Below are 19,197 nucleotides of genomic sequence, written 5' to 3'. Positions count from 1 at the left end.
AAAACATCATCATTCTCAGATATCAGAAACCACATCTATAAAGTCTCACCAATGTGCTTAAATATGAGGCAAATAAGGACAAAACAATAAATATAGTAAAATGAACAAGAGAAAATCCACAGGGCCTTGAATTTGCCCAAGAACTATAGGAAACCAAGGAGTGCTGAGAACAAGAGAAATATTCTTCCCTAAAGAACACATCAACTGATTATCTTATACCAAATGGGCAGACCTCATATATACAAATGACTTAATGCAAATAGAGATAGTTGTATTTGTGTATTTAGTAACATACTTGTATGTGTTTATGTATGTATCCATGTATGCAAAAATGTATGAGTCAATTAATGAAAAAGAATCCATAAACAGCAAAGAGAGCAAGGAGCAAGCAAGATGTCAAACCTCATACATACAAGTAAAATTATGAATATAGTGAAGGTTGTATTTATGTATTTAGTAACGGTTGTATTTATGTATTTAGTAACATACTTGTATGTGTTTATGTATGTATGTATGTATGTATGAGTCAATTAATAAAACAGAGTTCATAAACATCTAAGAGAGCAAAAAACAAGCAAAGGTATATGGGATACTTTTGAGGACATAAAGGAAAGGGAAATTATGTAATTGTATAGTCATCTCAAAAAAATAAAAGACTATCTTAAACCAGGAATCAGACAAAAATATTTGTATAGTCAATATTATTGGTCAAGGGATATGGCTGAGAACATGTTTACATTGCCTCTGTTGCACATGTTAAATTCATAATGAGTGAAGTATAATTTATAGCTTGAATTCATTTTTCTTTGATGGTAAATTAGATATTCTATAAAACCATATATGTAGAATTATAGGTTGTTATTGCTTTATAGCATTCAAGCCTACACGTACTTCAAGAACATTTCACTTAGAGAATTAACTTTTAAAAGTCTTTATCAAACATAACAGTTTTATGTCAGCAATTCACTTGTCTCACTCATATATCTTTGGTTTTCATTACTAGATTAACAAAATGGTAAAACAACTCTCGAAACAACTGTTGTAGTTGGCAGACTTGTGATGTCTTCAATAATCCCTATATTTTGGAAATTATTCCCTTGTATAAGACCATGGTTTTGAATGTGGGCTACCATGTGCCTGGCTTCTAATTAATTGACTATTATAATGGATGGGTTGTCACTTTTATGTTAATAAGTATACAAGTATGACTTTTTCTTGATACCTGACTTCATTGCCTAGAAACAGCTGATTATCTTTTTGTCTGTTTATATGAAAGCTTACAAGCTTTTATGAAGCAAGCTGTCATATTTAAGAGACCAATTTGGTAGTGAGAAAATGGTAGTCTCGAAATCAGATAGAGAGGAAGAAGGCCTTTATTACCATGGCACTCAATAAAGTAAATTACCCACAATCACATAAAACTTAAGCCCATAGTTTCTTTGTTGACCCTTTACAAGAGGTTTAACTATACCTAAATACTCAACTGTAGTCTGTGTAGAGACACAAAAGAGGAGCAAAAGGATAAGGTGAGCTCAGACATTTAATGTTCTAAAACAATGAAAACTGCCGCAGACGGACTTTACTTGGGTCCCCGATCTGCGTGGAATGGATCTCTGGTTGCAGGTGAGTGAGGATTCAGCGAATGTGGGGTGACAAACAGACACGGACACAAGGGAGTGTGATATCTGAATGTAATTTGTCAAATCAAGCACCATACTATTTATACAGAAGAAAACAGGGAAGTTACACAAACAGAGGAATACAAACATGGAAGGGCTGGCAGGAACCAACTGGGATAACATTCAATGTTAACAGCTGGGATCAAAAACAGCTCCACCTAAAGTCAGCTTAAAGTCAGTAGCCAGGGACAAGGGCTTCATGCCCTTGCCATAGTTCCTATAGTCCACCATCCCCCTAGGCCATTGTAATGCTTGTGTATGGGTGTAACTCAGCTACCTGTGGTTCTAAGTATCTACCCTGGTTCCTCTTTAGATCACAAACTTCCTTCTTTCTAGAGAATGGTAAATTCCTATGTAGGACAGTGACTTAGCTGCCTAGACCCAGGGTCAGCTCAAGGACTGACTGCCTAAGATCTAACATGGCTATGTATTAAGGGAAAGGACATGGATCTGTTTTCCGACTAAAGCAAGGACATTGGAGCATTCCAATGGAGCAATGCCACCATTCCAGGAGACTGAGTTTCTCTGAACTTTTGCCTCGGGAGAGCGCCCAGGTTTTGGGGGCCTGTTGTGATTGTCACAACTGGAGAATGTAGCAGAAAACAACAAAAGTGTTCTGCTCTGAATCTCAAATTTATAATGTTGTGCTGCATGGCAATGAAAATATACATTCATTAGATAAATTTTCAGTTATTAAATCACATTATTTAATATTTGCTGTTGATTTGCTTGTATTACTTGCATATATTTGTCATTAATAACTTATTAGAATAGTTTGAACAATCCAGTCTTTAAATATCTCTAAAGTTGTCCTGTATTCTGAGAGTCATTTTTTTGCCATGAATAATATTTTAGTTTGAACAGTATTTTACATCATTGTAACTTTTTAATGTATATGCTTTTAGGATCATAATTCTCTCTGAAAGTATTTTGTACACACAAGTTTCCAAACACGTTTTTAAATAGTTTTCTTTTACTAGTCTTATGGGTTAGTGCCTTACATTTGTCTTAATTAATTCTTACTTATCTGTTAGTATGTTAGAAATAAAAATAAAGTTTCATCATTTTACATATGGATATCTAGTTTTCACATAAACATTTGTGAGGGTTATTCTCTTTTCAATGTATTTCCTTGGTACCTTTGTAGAAAGATCAGTTGTCTATCAATATAAGTGGCCAACAGATATACAATAAATCTTTATCATCATTAATAATCATATAAGTACATATAAAAACATAGTGATAGATAACCTCTATGCAATAAAACTGGTTGTTGTCAGAAAGGCAGAAAAATTCTGGGAATTTCAGCACATATTCACAATGCTAGTTCCCAGAAAACAAAAGGAAATAAATCATTAATTCAAGATCATTCTGGGTTACAGAGAGAGAGAGAGAGAGACTCTACATCAAACAATAAAGGAATAAGCTAGCAATGTACAATACTTTCCTAGAATATACAATAAAAGTTCATATGTAAAAGTTCAAATTAGTAAGTTATTTTGGAAAAAAGCATCAAACTTAAAAACAAAACTACCTCATGATCCAGAATCCCACCATTAAGTGTCTACCAACACATAAAAAGGTTATGCTGAAGGGATGTGAGCATCTATGCACTTGTTTTCAATAAATGCTCAAGTATTAATCAGTAGATAATTATATAAAACACGCAATGGGGTACTTTTAGGTGATAAACGAATAAATTCTTACTTTCAGGAACATAAATAACCACAGAGGGAAGTTTATCATGAGAACTTGCAAAGCACTGCAAAACAAACATAATACCATGTCTTCTCATTTATGTGCAGGAATTAAAAATAATTATCTCACAGAGTATGATTTTTGTGCCCAAGGCTTGGAAAGAATTCCAAGGCATGGAAGGAGGTTCATCAACTATTACAAATTTGTAGTTAATTGGGGAAAATAAATTCTAATGCTCTAAGGAACAATAAGAATATTATAGCTAAGGAAAGTTAACTGTGTGTTGAAAATAGGTATAAAATGTTTTAAAATAAATATTTTAAGACAAAGAACTAGTTTTAGAGGTGATAGATCTGCAATATACACTGAATTACATCATTATACACAAAAATATGTACTGAAATAACATCCTTTTATCTCATGAATATGTACATTTGAATTGCATCAGTTAAAAACTCTAGTATTCTTGATTTAAAAAAATGTTTTAGAAGATTAACTCTTTACAAGAAAACAAAGAAAAAGAAGAAAAAAAAAACTAACTCCAAGGAGTTCAAGAACAGAGTAACTAGAGATACTAGGAAATAACTCACTAATTTGATCTACCCAAAGCCTTGGACCAGTATTTCTATAAGGGAAGTGATTGATCTGTATTCTGACTAATTGTTAAGAAATGGACAAAAAAATTGTAAGATACATAGACTAGGATCATTTCTGTAATGTCTAATATTTGACACAATCTGAAAAGAGATAAGCTCTATGGCATAGAAAAAGAATGTCAGGAGAAGAATAAACTTATGAAGTGTTGGCTAGAATGCAAACTATTACAGTCATTAAGGAGATTCCTCCCAAACTAAGAAATTCTTGCTCCCATATGTCCTTGTTGGAAGATAATAAAATTAAGTGAATATGAATTTTTCTTTAAGTAAATTTATATCTTGTCCCTGATACATTAATCTTCATTCCTGTGACAGTGCCTGACTCATTTTGGGTACTCAAAAAGCATTTCCTGAGTAAGTATTAATTAGCAAAATGAAGAAAAATAAAACAGCCTAATCAAAGAGAGTGAGGGCTGTTGGTACTTTAAATGAGGTCAGTGGAAACTTCTTAGAGAAACTGATGTGTCCAATGGAACATGGCATGTAGCCAGTCTTTTGAAGAATAAAGAAAAAAAAAAAAGAGTATTGAAGCAAAGAATCAACAAGGACACAGGGCTTTGAGGGCTGTGGGTGCAGCCTTTGGCTTATTCATAGTTCATTTATAATGAAAGCAAATTGGCTCTTCAATCACTGGATCAATGCTACTCAAAGCTGTGGTACTTCCTGAGGAGTCTTTCAGGGTAAGCTAAAATTGCCTTTATAATGCCCAAGTACCTCTTCTTTGTGACAATAATAGAATATATGGTTAATGCCCATTATGGGCTCAAATATTCTCTAATGAACAAAGTCATTAGCGTTATGATTTTATAAACTGAACATTCATTAAAGATGCACTTTAATGCAAGTGCAATTTTATTGTGGTTAATTCACTTTCTTCCCATTGTATTAAAGTATCCGTGTGTGTGTGTGTGTGTGTGTGTGTGTGTGTGTGTGTGTGTGTGTGTATAGATAAATAGATAGATGTAGATATAGATATAGATATAGATATAGATATAGATATATAATTTTTGAAGTAGGAGTAAAAGAAGAAGTGTAAACTGGCCAAGTTTTTTGGAACTTTTATTATGTAAGAAACTGTAAGCCACAGAATGGTTGCTATAAAAATACTTGCATCTTTAGTATGTTTTTTGTAAGCTGCACCAAACTCTCCAAATAAGTCATCTAATACTCATGATGTTCACTATGTATCACTGCAACTAAATGTGTGATAGGTTATGTACAAGTCATATACACTTTAACTCTTAATCAGCTTTTATTTTATTTATTTTATTTATTATTCTATTGAAGAGAGTTGGAGCTTATGTTTCAGATGTGATTATTTAAAGCTGTGCTACATAGTATATTGAAATAAAACATGGAAATCTGAATAACACTATAAAAGGCAACAAATTCCTAGAGCTCTGACATAAGTGTGATTACCTGTATTAGTACCTGATACTAATTATTTTGATTAATGAAAATAGATAATGACGTTCCATTAGCCTTTTACAAAAAATAAGCAACATTTTTACAAAGGAAAAGCAAAGGAATGGAAAGCTAGAAAATGACCTGTGAAATCCCCAACTCTGCACACATTTCCGGCTCTCAAAGAGAGGGTCCCAACTTTTTTTTTGAGATTATAATATAATTAAAACTGTTTCAGCCCTCCAAACACTCCCATATATCCTTCCCTACTCTCCTTGAATTCATGGTCTCTTTTTTTTTAAACCAACTGTTAGTGCATGCATGTATGTATGTACATACAGATTACTAAATATAACTAGTTTAATCTGTATAATGTATCTACTTTTCAGGGCTGGCCATTGGCACTTGACAACAAATTGGAGTATTCTTCCCTGGAGGTAGCCACCCCTTCAATTGCTAGCTTCCCTCATTTACCAGTGAGTTTTTGTATAGGTGAGGCCTCGTAGGCTTTCCCCATCCACTTTGGCATATCCATTTTAACTTAATGGGATGTACTGTTTGTGCTCTGAAGGTTTTCCTACCATTTTCATTTCATAATATTCATCTCTACATATTACTGAAATAAGAGCAAGTTATGCCTGCTCTTAGATGTGTATTACCAGTGTTGGTTGGATATTAAATTAATACGAAGTTCACTTTCCCTTCAAAGGCTAAAGAAAGTTCAAGCATGCAGGGCTTTTATTTTCTGCCCTCAGGTAGGTTACAAGTTAGCAAAGCATTGATGCACTAACCAATTGTAAGGATGGCATAGCTGACCTTTTTAAGGTCAGTATTACTGTGGTGTTTTCCAATAACAATGAGTATTTTTCTCCATTTTACTCATTTTATTAGACATTGATTTAATAGATTATATCATAGGCCTTCAAATTAACTGAAATCAATTGATCCTCTCAATAGAAAGCAAACAAACTCTATCCCCAAATCACATTAAAACCATGATTTAAAGGCACATGTTGTTAATTAATCAAAGTTATAGCATTCGTTTATTTGCTGTAGTAAGTGCAGTTTCTCACTACAATGGTTCAGTACGCTACTAACTGAAGATCTATGTCAGTACGCAATATGCTATTTCTTTCCCAATTGGGAATAATGGGAATATGAAATCACAGATAAAAATGACGGGGTATAGTGCTTATGACAGGTTGACTAGTATTTTCCCTTTGATTCACATTCCCATTTCCACCATAATCTAATATAATCCATATCATTCTACAGAAGAAAGTATTTTACCTTAAGGCAGAGAACTGAGGGGAAGACACTTGCAGTGGGCAGATGTGTACAAAGATGACTGAAATTGGATACAATAAGCACCTCAGTTCCTTCAAGTTACTCACTTCCCAGGACTAGTAAAGCCATGAGTTGCAGTAGGAAAAGAAGCTGCCAGATCCTGGGAACGTTTCCTTATACAAAACCAACAAGCAAACAGGCAAAACTAACAACCTTTTTAGTTTCTGTTGGAAACGTGAGATGGGGAAAGTTTGCTCTTACTGACAACATTGTTTGTCAATTTCCAATTGCTATAACATGGTATTAAAACTAGGTAATTCCTTACAATTAGGAGATGATTTGGCTGAATATTGTGAAGACTAGGGTCTCCAAGATGACATCACCTCCAGCTGTTTGGCACTAAGTGGAGAAACTTCTTCCAGTATTGCTACATGGCAGTGTGTCTCTTGGGCAGGGAACAAACCATGACTACTTTCCCTTTTTACAGATCTACTAATTCACAATAGGGATCATAACCCCAACTTCCTCTAGTCCTAACTGCCTTCCAAATATCAAAATTCAAGCACCATTATGAAAAATTTGGGCATACAATTTGTAATATATTTACATTTAAGAGACATTTCCAGACCACCACAAATGCTAAAGTGTCTTCTTTCTGTAGGTTCTGAACTTAAATTACTAATTGATTTATATTTCTTCAGATTATTTTGCAACTTTTTCATTTTTAATTTATTTTTTACACTCCATATTCCATTCCCTGCCTCCTCATCCACCCTCTGACTGCTCCACATCCCACCCCTCCTCCCTACCCCTCCCTGTTTACATGTGGATGCCTCTAATCCCCCACTCCACCTGACCTTTAGACTCCCTTGGGCCTCCAGTCTCTTGAGGGTTAGGTGCATCATCTCTGAATGAACAAAGACCTGAAAGTCCTCTACTGTATATGTGTTGGAGGACTCATATCAGCTGGTGTATGTGGTCTCTTTGGTGGTTCAGTGTTTGAGAGATCTCAGGGGTCCAGATTGAGACTTCTGGTACTCCTGCAGGATCACTCTCAGGTTCTTTCAACCTTCCCTAATTGACCAACAGGGGTCAGTTGCTTCTGTCCATTGATTGGGTGCAAATATCTGCATCTGACTCTTTCAGCTACTTGTTGGGCAGTCATGAAAGATCCCTTTTTGTGAGCTCTCCATAGCCTCAGTAATAGTGTCAGGCCTTGGAACTTCCCCAGAAGCTGGAAACAACCTAGATGTCCCATGTCAGAAGAATAAATACAGAAAATGTAGTTCATTTACATAATGGAATACTACTCAGCTATTAAGAATGAGAACATCCTGAGTTTTGCAGGCAAATGGATGGAACCAGAAAATATCATCCTGAGGGAGGTAACTCGGACATAAAAGGATATGCATGGTATGTACTCACTAATAAGTGGAGATTAGCTAAAACAAACAATCAAAAGGTACAGAACACTCAAGATACAGCCCACAGAACTCAAAAAGGTCAACAAGCTGAAGTGCCCAAGTGAGGACACCTCAGTCCCACATATGAGAGAGAAGAAAGCATTCAGAAGTGGGAAGAGAGGGAGGGACCTGGGAGGGAAAGTGGACCTGATGGTGGGGGGAATGGTGGACAGAGGGGAACCTGATCTGGTATTGGGTGAGGGAAAAGCACTGAAGCCCTGAGGGCCAGCAGGAAGAATGTAAACAGGCAACCTCTGGAAATAGGAGGTTGGGGGACCCCCCCAGAATTCACCAGAGACCTGGGAGGTCAGAGACTCTCAGGACTCACAGGGAAGGACCTTAGATGAAATGCCTGACAGTAGGGAGAGGGAACATATAGAGCCCACCTCCAACAGGAAGACAGTACATCAAGTGAGGAATGGGGTTCCCATCCCACTGTCACATCTCTGACCCATAATTGTTCCTGTGTGAAAGAATTACAGGAATGGAAATGGAGAAGAGCCTGAGGAAAAGAAGGTCCAGTGACAGGCCCAAAGTGGGAACCATTTTTTTTTTTTTTTAGATTTTTGTTTATTTTAATATCTTTGTATCTGTGTGTATCTGTGTGTGTATGTGTGTGTGTGCATGGGTGTGGGTGTGGGTGTGTGTGGGTGGGTGTATACAGGTATACACTTATGCAGTCAGTGGCAGAATTATAGATGAAAATTAAACATGTTGATAAAAGACTAAGTAAGAACTATTGATTACAAATCCATATGATCAATATAAAAGTGGCCTAAGCTTGGCTGGCTGTCCAATGAGCCCCATGCAGATGCCCATCTCCTCCACTCCGAGCTAGGGTACAAAGATGTATTACCAAGTGTAACCTTCTCTTTGTGGAGGCAGGGTTTAACTGTGTAACCTTGGCTGGCCTGCAGTTCGCTGTGTAGACTAAGAACTCACAGAGATCCTCCTGCATCTGCCTTCCTTGTACAGGAACTAGAGGTATACATTATAGCATCAACATCAGGCTTTCTCTCTTAAATGTCAGTTCTCATACATATGTGAATCAGAGAGAGAGAGGGAGAGAGAGAGAGAGACAGAGACAGAGACAGAGACAGGGAGAGACAGAGAGAGACAGAGAGATACAGAGAGCAAGAACAAGGAGAGTTTTTGGATGATTTATTGATTTATTCAGAAATGATTTTCTTGCTCCATACTTTTTGAGATATAGAAGAATAACAAGAGCTTTCATAAGATTATTAATCTAACTTGACATATGAACATATGCTCTTCCAGAGACACCTAAATTAACCCCACTTATTCAAGAGGATTAAGAAAATTAAAGTGGTACATGGTTCATTACTCTTGTGCAAACAATGGTTTTTTTTTCTAAAATAAGTACAGTTTGTATAATTCAAATTTCCTTGTCAAAACTTCACAGTTGTAAAATTGTCTGATTTATTATTTTGGAAATGTCTTTCCTATAAACTAGGAATAAACATTATTTTTTTTTATTTCCAACCCAATCAAAAAATCTCTTAAATGAAAAGTAAAACTTTTGTGATAAAATCTGGGCATTTAATCCCTTCTAGTGGCAGTTTTAAAAACAGTATCCCCCAATGGATTATAATAAATACTTATAGAACATCTAAATGCATAGTTTTCTAACATTAGCATTACAGGCAGACATTTTTCTCTATTTTTTTACCATAATATCTGGAGAAGACAAATTGTAATTTCAATACCAATTAGTAAATGCATACTTTCTCTGGGACCAGTATCTTTTCTCATCCTGACCAGGAAATTAGAAAGACATGAAAAAACTCCTTAATACGTCTATAGAAGACAAAAAAGAGGATAGACTTCACTCCTTGTTACCTGAAATCAAGTGCTCTTCCTATCAGAATCACAGTGTTATGTAGTTCATGTGATATGCCTAGACACAATATCTTTATACAGATTTAAAAAAATCTCTCCAGTATTTCATCATGCCCAATGTTTCTGAATAAGGTGAATACAGTAATATGAACTTCTCAGGCTTTCACTGTATGGTGATATATTGGACCTAAAGTGAGATATGTGAGGCTCTTAATGCTAAACAAAATCACTCGATGTTTAAGCCTTCTCTTAGTGGTTCTAATAGAGATAACAAAAGCAAGAAAAAAAGATCTCATACCTATACTTACATTATGTGCCAATCACAAGAAGTCAATTATGTGTTCCCTCTAAAATGCATTAAAGAGGTTTGAGATAACCACCTTGCTACACAGGATTGGATATTTCGATAGCTCAAGTATTCAAGTATGTATGAGTGCTCAAACATTTACTTATAGCAATAGCTCTTTGAACTTTAACTGTAGTGACTTTATTTGACGTTCTGTAACACTCATTGATGCAAGCAATGAAAGGCTTAGAAGGCCTTCATATCCAACTGGTTTTTTGTTTGTTTATTTGTTTGTTTGTTAGGGGTTTTGTTGTTGTTGTTGTTTTGCTTTTTAAGAACAGCTTTACATTGAATATTGTATTATAGGTTGAATATTGTATTATAGGTATTGCAATAGTTGTAAAGATGCAGAGGTCTGTTAAGATGATTCTGTGACTAAGAGCACATCCTATGCAAAAATGAGCACCAAAGGTTGTGTTCTGAGAACCTATACAAAAATCCAGGTATAGCTAGGTGTGGTGACGCACGTCTTTAATCCCAGCACTCAGGAGACAGAGGCAGGCAGATTTCTGAGTTCGAGCCAGCCTGGTCTACAAAGTGAGTTCCAGAACAGCCAGGACTACACAGAGAAACCCTGTCTCATAAAACCAAATCAATCAATCAATCAATCCAGGCATGGTCACATACCTGCAATCTCAATGCTGGATAGGACAGAGACAGGATTGCAGAAGGTGAGATAGATTAATCTAAAACAGCAAAGTCCAGGTTCAGTGATAGGTCCTTTCTCCAGAGAGTAAATGAGAAAGTAATAGAGACATGGAGACCAAAGTAGGTATAGCTCCTAAGAGGGAAAGCCAGAGAGCAGGGCATAGAGAATTGTGGATTTCTCAAAGGACTTCATCTAATTATTCAGCTTAATACTGGTCAGCTCACGTTGGTAATCAAACTAGATGGATCAGATACATAGTGTATGACTACATAAAAACATTATAATATAGAGAGTCAGGGGAGAGAAATGAGCCAGGAATAGGCCTCATTCACTAGCCAGACCAAATTATTGACATGGAGGAAAATAAATCCAAGTGTCTTATCTTAGTGGTAGTGATAGTTAAGTCTATAACACTCACTACTGTATGCTGCTTCTGCTTCTTCTTCTTCTTTAAAATCTCTGAAATACAAGATATGAAGGAATCAAATCATTTTGAAATAGCATTGTGTCATCCTAGAAGACATGCAAAAGTCGGAATGGCACTGAAGACTGTGGCAAAGACAACCACCATACCCAAATAGCAAACTGGGAGAGTGTACACTGTAGATCCTGCAACAGAAATTATGAGGCTTGCAAATAAACAAGAAACTACGCTTCATAATGAGCAGAAAAATCAATCAGCTGACACTAAGCCAGGATGGAAAAAAAAAGCCAGACCATTTGAAAATCAACAACTTTTCCTGCATAAGACAGAGAGCTGGTCAGAGGACAAACCACCCCCCTCAAACCTGGAAAGAGCTGTGTCAAACACATACGGTCACAAAGTTTATTGGGGAAAAAGCAACCTATAGAATATAAGTACCAAAGTAACTATGCTGTCAGACCCAACTTTGAGTATAAGGCTATAACATAATTAGGTACTGTTTGCAGTTTATATTCATCCATAGTCATCATGCTATTTCTCATTAACTTTTAATAATTTAATATACCGTATCACAATATATCGGGTTCTTTATAATCTGAAGTCTGTTAAACACGCATGACTTGACTTTAGTAAATGTCTGTATATTTTTGGAATTCTGTCAATGCTTCTGGGAATTACTGAAATAAAAATCTATACTATTTTAAAAAAATAACTGCAGTAGGTCTTATTCCTCAAATATGATTTTTAAAAACTGTACTTTTATATTTAATGGAAAGAGAATTTAGATAGACAATAAATAACCAGTCTTATAATTAACATAAAATTTGAGCTCTGTGTCTAGGAACTCAAACATATGTCTTCTTAGATAACTGAAGTGAGTAAATTTTTTTGTTGGATATTTTCTTTATTTATATTTCAAATGTTATCCCCTTTCCAAGTTTCCCTCCCTCCTGGAAACACCCTATCACTTCCTCTCTCCCCCTGCTTCTATAAGGGTGTTCCTCTACCCACGCACCCCCTTCAACCTCCCTACCCTCGATTCCCCTACACTGGAGCTTCTATCATAGGATCAAGGACCTCTCCTTCCATTGATGCATAACAAGGCCATCCTCTACTACATATGCAGCTGGAGTCATGTGTACTGCTTTGTTGATGGCTTAGTCCCTGGAAGTTCTAGGGGTCTGGTTTGGTGATATTGCTGTTCTTCCTATGGAACTGGAAACCCCTTCAACTCCTTCAGTCCCTTCTCTAACTGCTCTATTATGGACCCATTGCCCAATCCAATGGTTGGCTGCTAACATACGCCTTTGTATTTGTAAGGCTCTGGCAGGGCCTCTCAAGACACAGCCATATCAGGCTCCTTTCAGCATGTACTTCTTGGCATCCACAATAGTGTCTGGATTTGGTAACCGTATATGGGATGAATCACCAGGTGGGACAGTCTCTGAGTGACCTATCCTTTAGTCTTTAGTCTCTGCTCCACACTTTATCTCCATATTTACTCCTGTGAGTATTTTGTTCTCCTTCTAAGAAGGACTGAAAGATCGATACTTTGGTTTTCCTTCTTATTGAGCTTCTTGTAGTCTGTGAATTGTATCCTGGTTATTTGGAGTTTGGGGGCTAGTATCCACTTATCAGTGAGTACATACCATGTGTTTTCTTTTGCAATGGAGTTGCCACACTCAGTATGATCTTTTTTAGTTCTATCCATTTGTCTAAGAATTTCATGAATTCACTGTTTTTAATAGCTGAGTAGTACTCCATTGTGTAAATGTACCACATTTTTTTTTTTATCCATTCCTCTGTTGAGGACATCAGTGTTTTTTTCCAGCTCCTGGCTATTATAAATAATCTGCTATGAACATAGTGGAGCATGTGTGCTTATTACATGTTGGAGCATCTTCTGGGTATATGCCTAGGAGTGGTACAGCTGGGTCCACCACTAGTACTATATCCAATTTTCTGAGGAACTTCCAAACTGATTTCCAGAGGGGTTGTACCAGCTTGCATTCCCACCAGCAAAGGGGGAGTGTTCCTCTTTCTTCATATCCTTGCCAGCATCTGCTGTCACCTGAATTTTTTATCTTAGCCATTCTGACTGGTGTGAGGTGGCTCTCAGGGTCGTTTTGATTTGCATTTCCCTGATGACTAAGGATGTTGAACATTTCTTTAGGTGCTTCTTAGTCATTCGGTATTCCTCAGTTGAAAATTCCTTGTTTAGCTCTCTACCCCATTTTATAACTTGGTTCTCTGGAGTCTCACTTCTTAAGTTCTTTGTATATACTGGATATTAATCCTCTATCGGATATAGGATTAATAAAGCTCTTTTCCCAATCTGTTGGTTGTCCTTTTGTCTTATTGACAGTGTTTGTGTTCTTTAGCTTTGCAGTTTTATGAGGTCCCATTTGTTGATTCTTGATCTTCCAGCACAAGCCATTGGTGTTTTGCTTAGGAATTTTTCCCATGTGCTTATATGTTAGAGGTTCTTCTCCATTTTCTCCTCTATATGTTTCAGAGTATCTGGTTTTATGAAGAGGTCCTTGATCCACTTGCACTTGAGCTTTGTACATGTAGATAATGGGTCGATTTGCATTCTTCCACATGCTGACCACCAGTTGAACCAGCACCACTTGTTAAAAATGCTGCCTTTTTTTCCCCACTGGATGGTTTTAGCTCCTTTGTCAAAGACTAAGTGATCATAGGTGTGTGGGTTCATTACTGGGTCTTCAGTTCTATTCCACTGATCTTCCTGCCTGTCTCTGTACAATACCACGCAGATTGTTAATCACTAATGCTCTGTAGTACAGCTTGAGGTCAGTGATCTTCCCAGAAGTTCTTTTATTGTTGAGAATAGTTTTTGCTTTCCTTTTTTTTGTTATTCCAAATGAATTTACAAATTGATCTTTCTAACTCTATGAAGAATTGAGTTGGAATTTTGATGAGGGTTGCATTGAATCTGTAGATTGCTTTCAGCAAGATAGTCATCTTTACTATATTAATCCTGCCAATCCATGAGCATGGGATATCTTTCCATCTTCTGAGGTCTTCTTTGATTTCTTTCTTCAGAGTCTTGATGTTCTTGTCATATAGATAGATCTTTCACTTCCTTGATTAGTGTCACACCAAGGTATGTAATATTATTTGTGGCTATTGTGAAGGGTGTCATTTCCCCAATTTCTTTCTCAGCCTGTTTATCCTTTGAGTAGAGGAAGGCTATTGATTTTTTTGAGTTAATTTTATATCCAGCCACTTTGCTGATGTTGTTTATCAGGTTTAGGGGTTCTCTGGTGAAATTTTGGGCTTACTTAAGTATATGATCATACCATCTGCAAATAGTGATATTTTGACTTCTTCCATTCCAATTTGTGTCCCTTTGAACCCCCTTTGTTGTCTAATTGCCCTAGTTAGAACTTCAAGTACTATTTTGAATAGTTAGGGAGATAATGGGCAGCCTTGTCTAGTCCCTGATTTTAGTGTTATTGCTTCAAGTTTCTTTCCATTCAGTTTGATGTTGGCTACTGGTTTGCTGTATATTGTTCTTACTATGTTTAGGTATGGGCCTTGAATTCCTGATCTTTCCAAGACTTTTTAACATGAAGGGATGCTGAATTTTGTCAAATGCTTTTTCAGATTGTAATGAAATGATCATGGTTTTTTTTTCTTTGAATTTTGTTATATAGTGGATTTTGTTGATGGATTTCCATGTATTGAGCCATCTCTGCATTCATGGGATGAAGCCTACTTGATCATGATGGATGATGAATGATTTTGATGTGTTCTTGGATTTGGTTGGCAAGAATTTTATTGAGTATTTTTGCATCAATGTTCATAAGGGAGATTGGTCTGATGGTTTATCTGATCCTGTTTTAACTTTGGCAACTTTTATGTATCTAGAAAATTGTCCATTTCAAATTTAGTTGAGTATAAACTTTTGTAGTAGGATTTGATGTATTTTTTTAATTACCATGGTTTCTGTTCTTATGTCTCCCTTTCCATTTTTGATTTTGTTAATTTGGATACTGTCTCTGTGCCCGCTGGTTAGTTTGGCTAAGGGTTTATCTATTTTGTTGATTTTCTCAAAGAACCAGCTCCTGATTTTGTTGATTCTTTGTATAGTTCTTTTTGTTTCTATTTGGCTGATTTCAGCCCTGAGTTTGAATATTTCCTGCCATGTACTCCTCTTGGATGTATTTGCTTCTTTTTATTCTAGAGCTTTCAGGTGTGCTGTCAAGCTGCTAGTGTAAGCTCTCTCCAGTTTCTTTTTGGAAGCTATGAGTTTTCCTCTTACCAATGCTTTCATTGTGTACCATAAATTTTGGTATGATGTGTCTTCATTTTCATTAAATTCTAAAAAGTCTTTAGTTTCTTTCTTTATTTCTTCCTTGACTAAGTTATCAGTGAATAGAGCAATGTTCAGTTTCCATGTGTGTGTGTGTTTTCCATTGTTTTGGTTGGAGTTTAAGACCAACCTTAGTCCATGGTGATCTGATAGGGTGCATGGGATTATTTCAATCTTCTTATATCTGCTGAAGCATGTTTTGAGGCCAATTATATGGTCAGTTTTGGAGAAGGTACCATAAGGTGCTGAGAAGAAAGTATATTCTTTCTCTTTAGGATGAAATGTTCTGTAAACATCTGTTAGATCCATTTGATTCATAACTTCTGTCAATTTCACTGTGTCTTTGTTTAGTTTCTGTTTCCATGATCTGTCCATTGCTGAGAGTCTCCCACTATTATTGTGTGGGGTGTGAATAGTGCTTTGAGCTTTAGTAAAGTTTCTTTTGTGAATGTTTGTGTCCTTGCATTTGGAGCATAGATGTTCAGAATTGAGAGTTCACCTTGGTAGATTTTTCCTTTGACCAGTATGAAGTGTCCTTCCTTATCCTTTTTGATAACTTTTGGTTGAAAGTCAATTTTATTTTATTTTAGATTGGCTACTGCAGCTTGTTTCTTGGGACCATTTGCTTGGAAAATTGTATTCCAACCTTTGACTCTGTGGTAGTGTCTGTCTTTGTCACAGAGGTTCATTTCCTGTATGCAGCAAAATCCTGAGCCCTGTTTATGTATCCAATCTGTTAGTCTATGTCTTTTTATTGGGGAATTTAGTCCATTGATATTAAAAGATATTAAGGAAAAGTGATTGCTACTCCCTGTTATTTTTCTTCTTAGAGGTGGCATTATGTTTGTGCCTATCTTCTTTTGGATTTGTTGAAAGATTACTTTCTTGCTTTTTCTAGGGTATAGTTTCCTTCCTTGTGTTGGTGTTTTCCATCTATTATCCTTTGTAGGGCTGGATTTGTAGATACTGTGGATACTGCCTAAATTTGGTTTTGTCATGGAATATCTTTTTTTCTCCATCTATGATAATTGAGAATTTTGTTGGGTATAGTAGTATGGGCTGGCATTTGTGTTCTCTTAGGGTCTGTATGACATCTGCCCAGGATCTTCTAGCTTTCATAGACTCTGGTGAGAAGTCTGGTGTAATTCTGATAAGTTTGCCTTTATATGTTACTTGACCTTTTTCCCTTACTGCTTTTAATATTCTTTCTTTATTTAATATATTTGGTGTTTTGATTATTATGTGATGGGAGGAACTTCTTTTCTAGTCCAGTCCATTTGGAGTTCTGTAGGATTCTTATATGATCATGGGCATCTCTTTCTTTAGGTTAAGGAAGTTTACTTCTACAACTTTGTTGAAGATATTTACTGGTCCTTTCATATGGGCCAGAATCTTTTCTCTCTTATACCTACTATTCTTTGCTCTCTTTTGTACCTACTATCCTTAAGTTTGGTCTTCTCATTGTGTCCTGGATTTCCTGGATGTTTTGGGTTAAGAGTGAGTAAATTTATATTAATATTTTATCACATGATTTATAAAATATGCCTTAGTTACCTTATATTATACACTGATCTGACATGAAGTTTCATAAAATTCTCCTTGTGTTTTATTCATTGCAGTCAGACAGCTTCCTAGTACTATCTTTAACACAGTATCACTAATAGATGGCATGTTTTCAAATTAATATATATATATATATATATATATATATATATATATATATATATATATATATATAAACATCTTTCTGCATTCACTGTTTGCAATCTTTGTTCTTTTTTCAGTACATAATAGTCTGAGGGGAGAAGAGACAGAATTGTTCATTGAAACTTCATTTCTTCTATCACCCCACCCACTAGTACTGTGTTGACTAAACCATGCTTTACACTAAAAATCATTTACAGTGGAGAAAACTGCATTTTAACAAATATGTCTGGAGCTAAGGACATAACTTGGTGGGTTCAAATGCTAAATGTGTTAGCTACTCAAGCTTTGCAACTGTAGCTTGATCCTCCAAACCTCTGTGGAAAAGAAATGATGCAGAGAAAAAGAGGTAGGAGGGAGGCAGGTGGAGTGAGGAGAGAGAGACAGAGACAGAGATAGAGATACAGAAAGAGAAAGAAAAGAAAAAGAAAAAGAGAGAAAGAGATAGAGAAACAGAAACAGGAAGAGGGAAACAGAAACAGAAGGAGATACACAGACAGAAACAGCAACCAAGAGATAGGTACACATGGTGGCGTTTGTCTGGAATCATAGTACTTCTAAGGTAAGATGGAAGTGAGATAAGGAGAATTCATCTGGAACCCTGCAGGCCAGCACAGCAACTAGCACCAGAAGCAACTAGCACCAGAAGCAACTAGCACCAGAAGCAGTAGAAGGCCCCTTAAGTTGTTATTGAATGCTCCCCATGAATGCTTCTACTCACATATACAATATAAATAAGTAAAAGTAAATATTTTAAAAATAGAGTGTGTGTCTCTGAGTGGAACGTGAGTATGTGTATGTGTTCACATGTGCACATAGTACATGCCTATGTGTGCTCGGGTGTACCCACCTTGTGCAAATGGAAGGAAGCAAGAGGAGAACATCAAGTTTCCTTTCTATCACACTACACCTCATATTTTATAGAGTGTCTAACACTGAAACTCAAGTTAAGCCAGTTGCCAGGAATCCCCTCCATCCCCTCCAACCCTCAGGGCCCAATACAGCACAGTATTGGAGCTACAGGTTTGCTCACAGCCACACGACTTACTTGGGTTCAAGGACCAAACTCTGGTCCACATTCCTATACTGCAATAGCTCATGCACTGAGACATCTCTCTAACTGTAAATTTGCCAGTCTAATTGTTTACTTGTTTGTTTATGTTCAGTACTAGAGATTGAGCCTACAGCCTCAAATTTTGAGCAAGGGATTTACAAACAAACAATAACCCTACTCTATTACCCATTAAAATCTCTGGCACAATATTTATAGTAGGGATTCAGTAAAGATGAGAAATATGCTCAGACCTGCTACTAAATAGGCAAGAATATTTTTTTTTTGAGTTTGTCTCAAGTAAGTAAATAAAGGACGCTGAATAACTTCTGCTAATCTCTCCAGTCATGAACACATACAATGAATGACTCCTTGGAGAAATAAGTTTTGAAATTTTTAGATACATCAAATACTATGAAATACATTATTAATCACACTAATTAGCTAGAGTCAGACAGTAATCTCAGACATTATAATGTAAAATTAAGAATCAAAAACCTCATCTAAAACAGTACATAAAAATACATTCTTTATTATAGCCACAGTTTTTTTTTATTATTTTCTTTATTTACATTTCAAATGCTATCCCGAAAGTTCCCTATACCCCACTGCCCCTGCTCCCCTACCCACCCACTCC

The sequence above is a fragment of the Mus pahari genome, chromosome 2 (genome assembly GCF_900095145.1).
Source record: "Mus pahari chromosome 2, PAHARI_EIJ_v1.1, whole genome shotgun sequence".
NCBI lineage: Eukaryota > Metazoa > Chordata > Mammalia > Rodentia > Muridae > Mus > Mus pahari.
Note: the sequence above shows the minus strand (reverse complement) of the source record.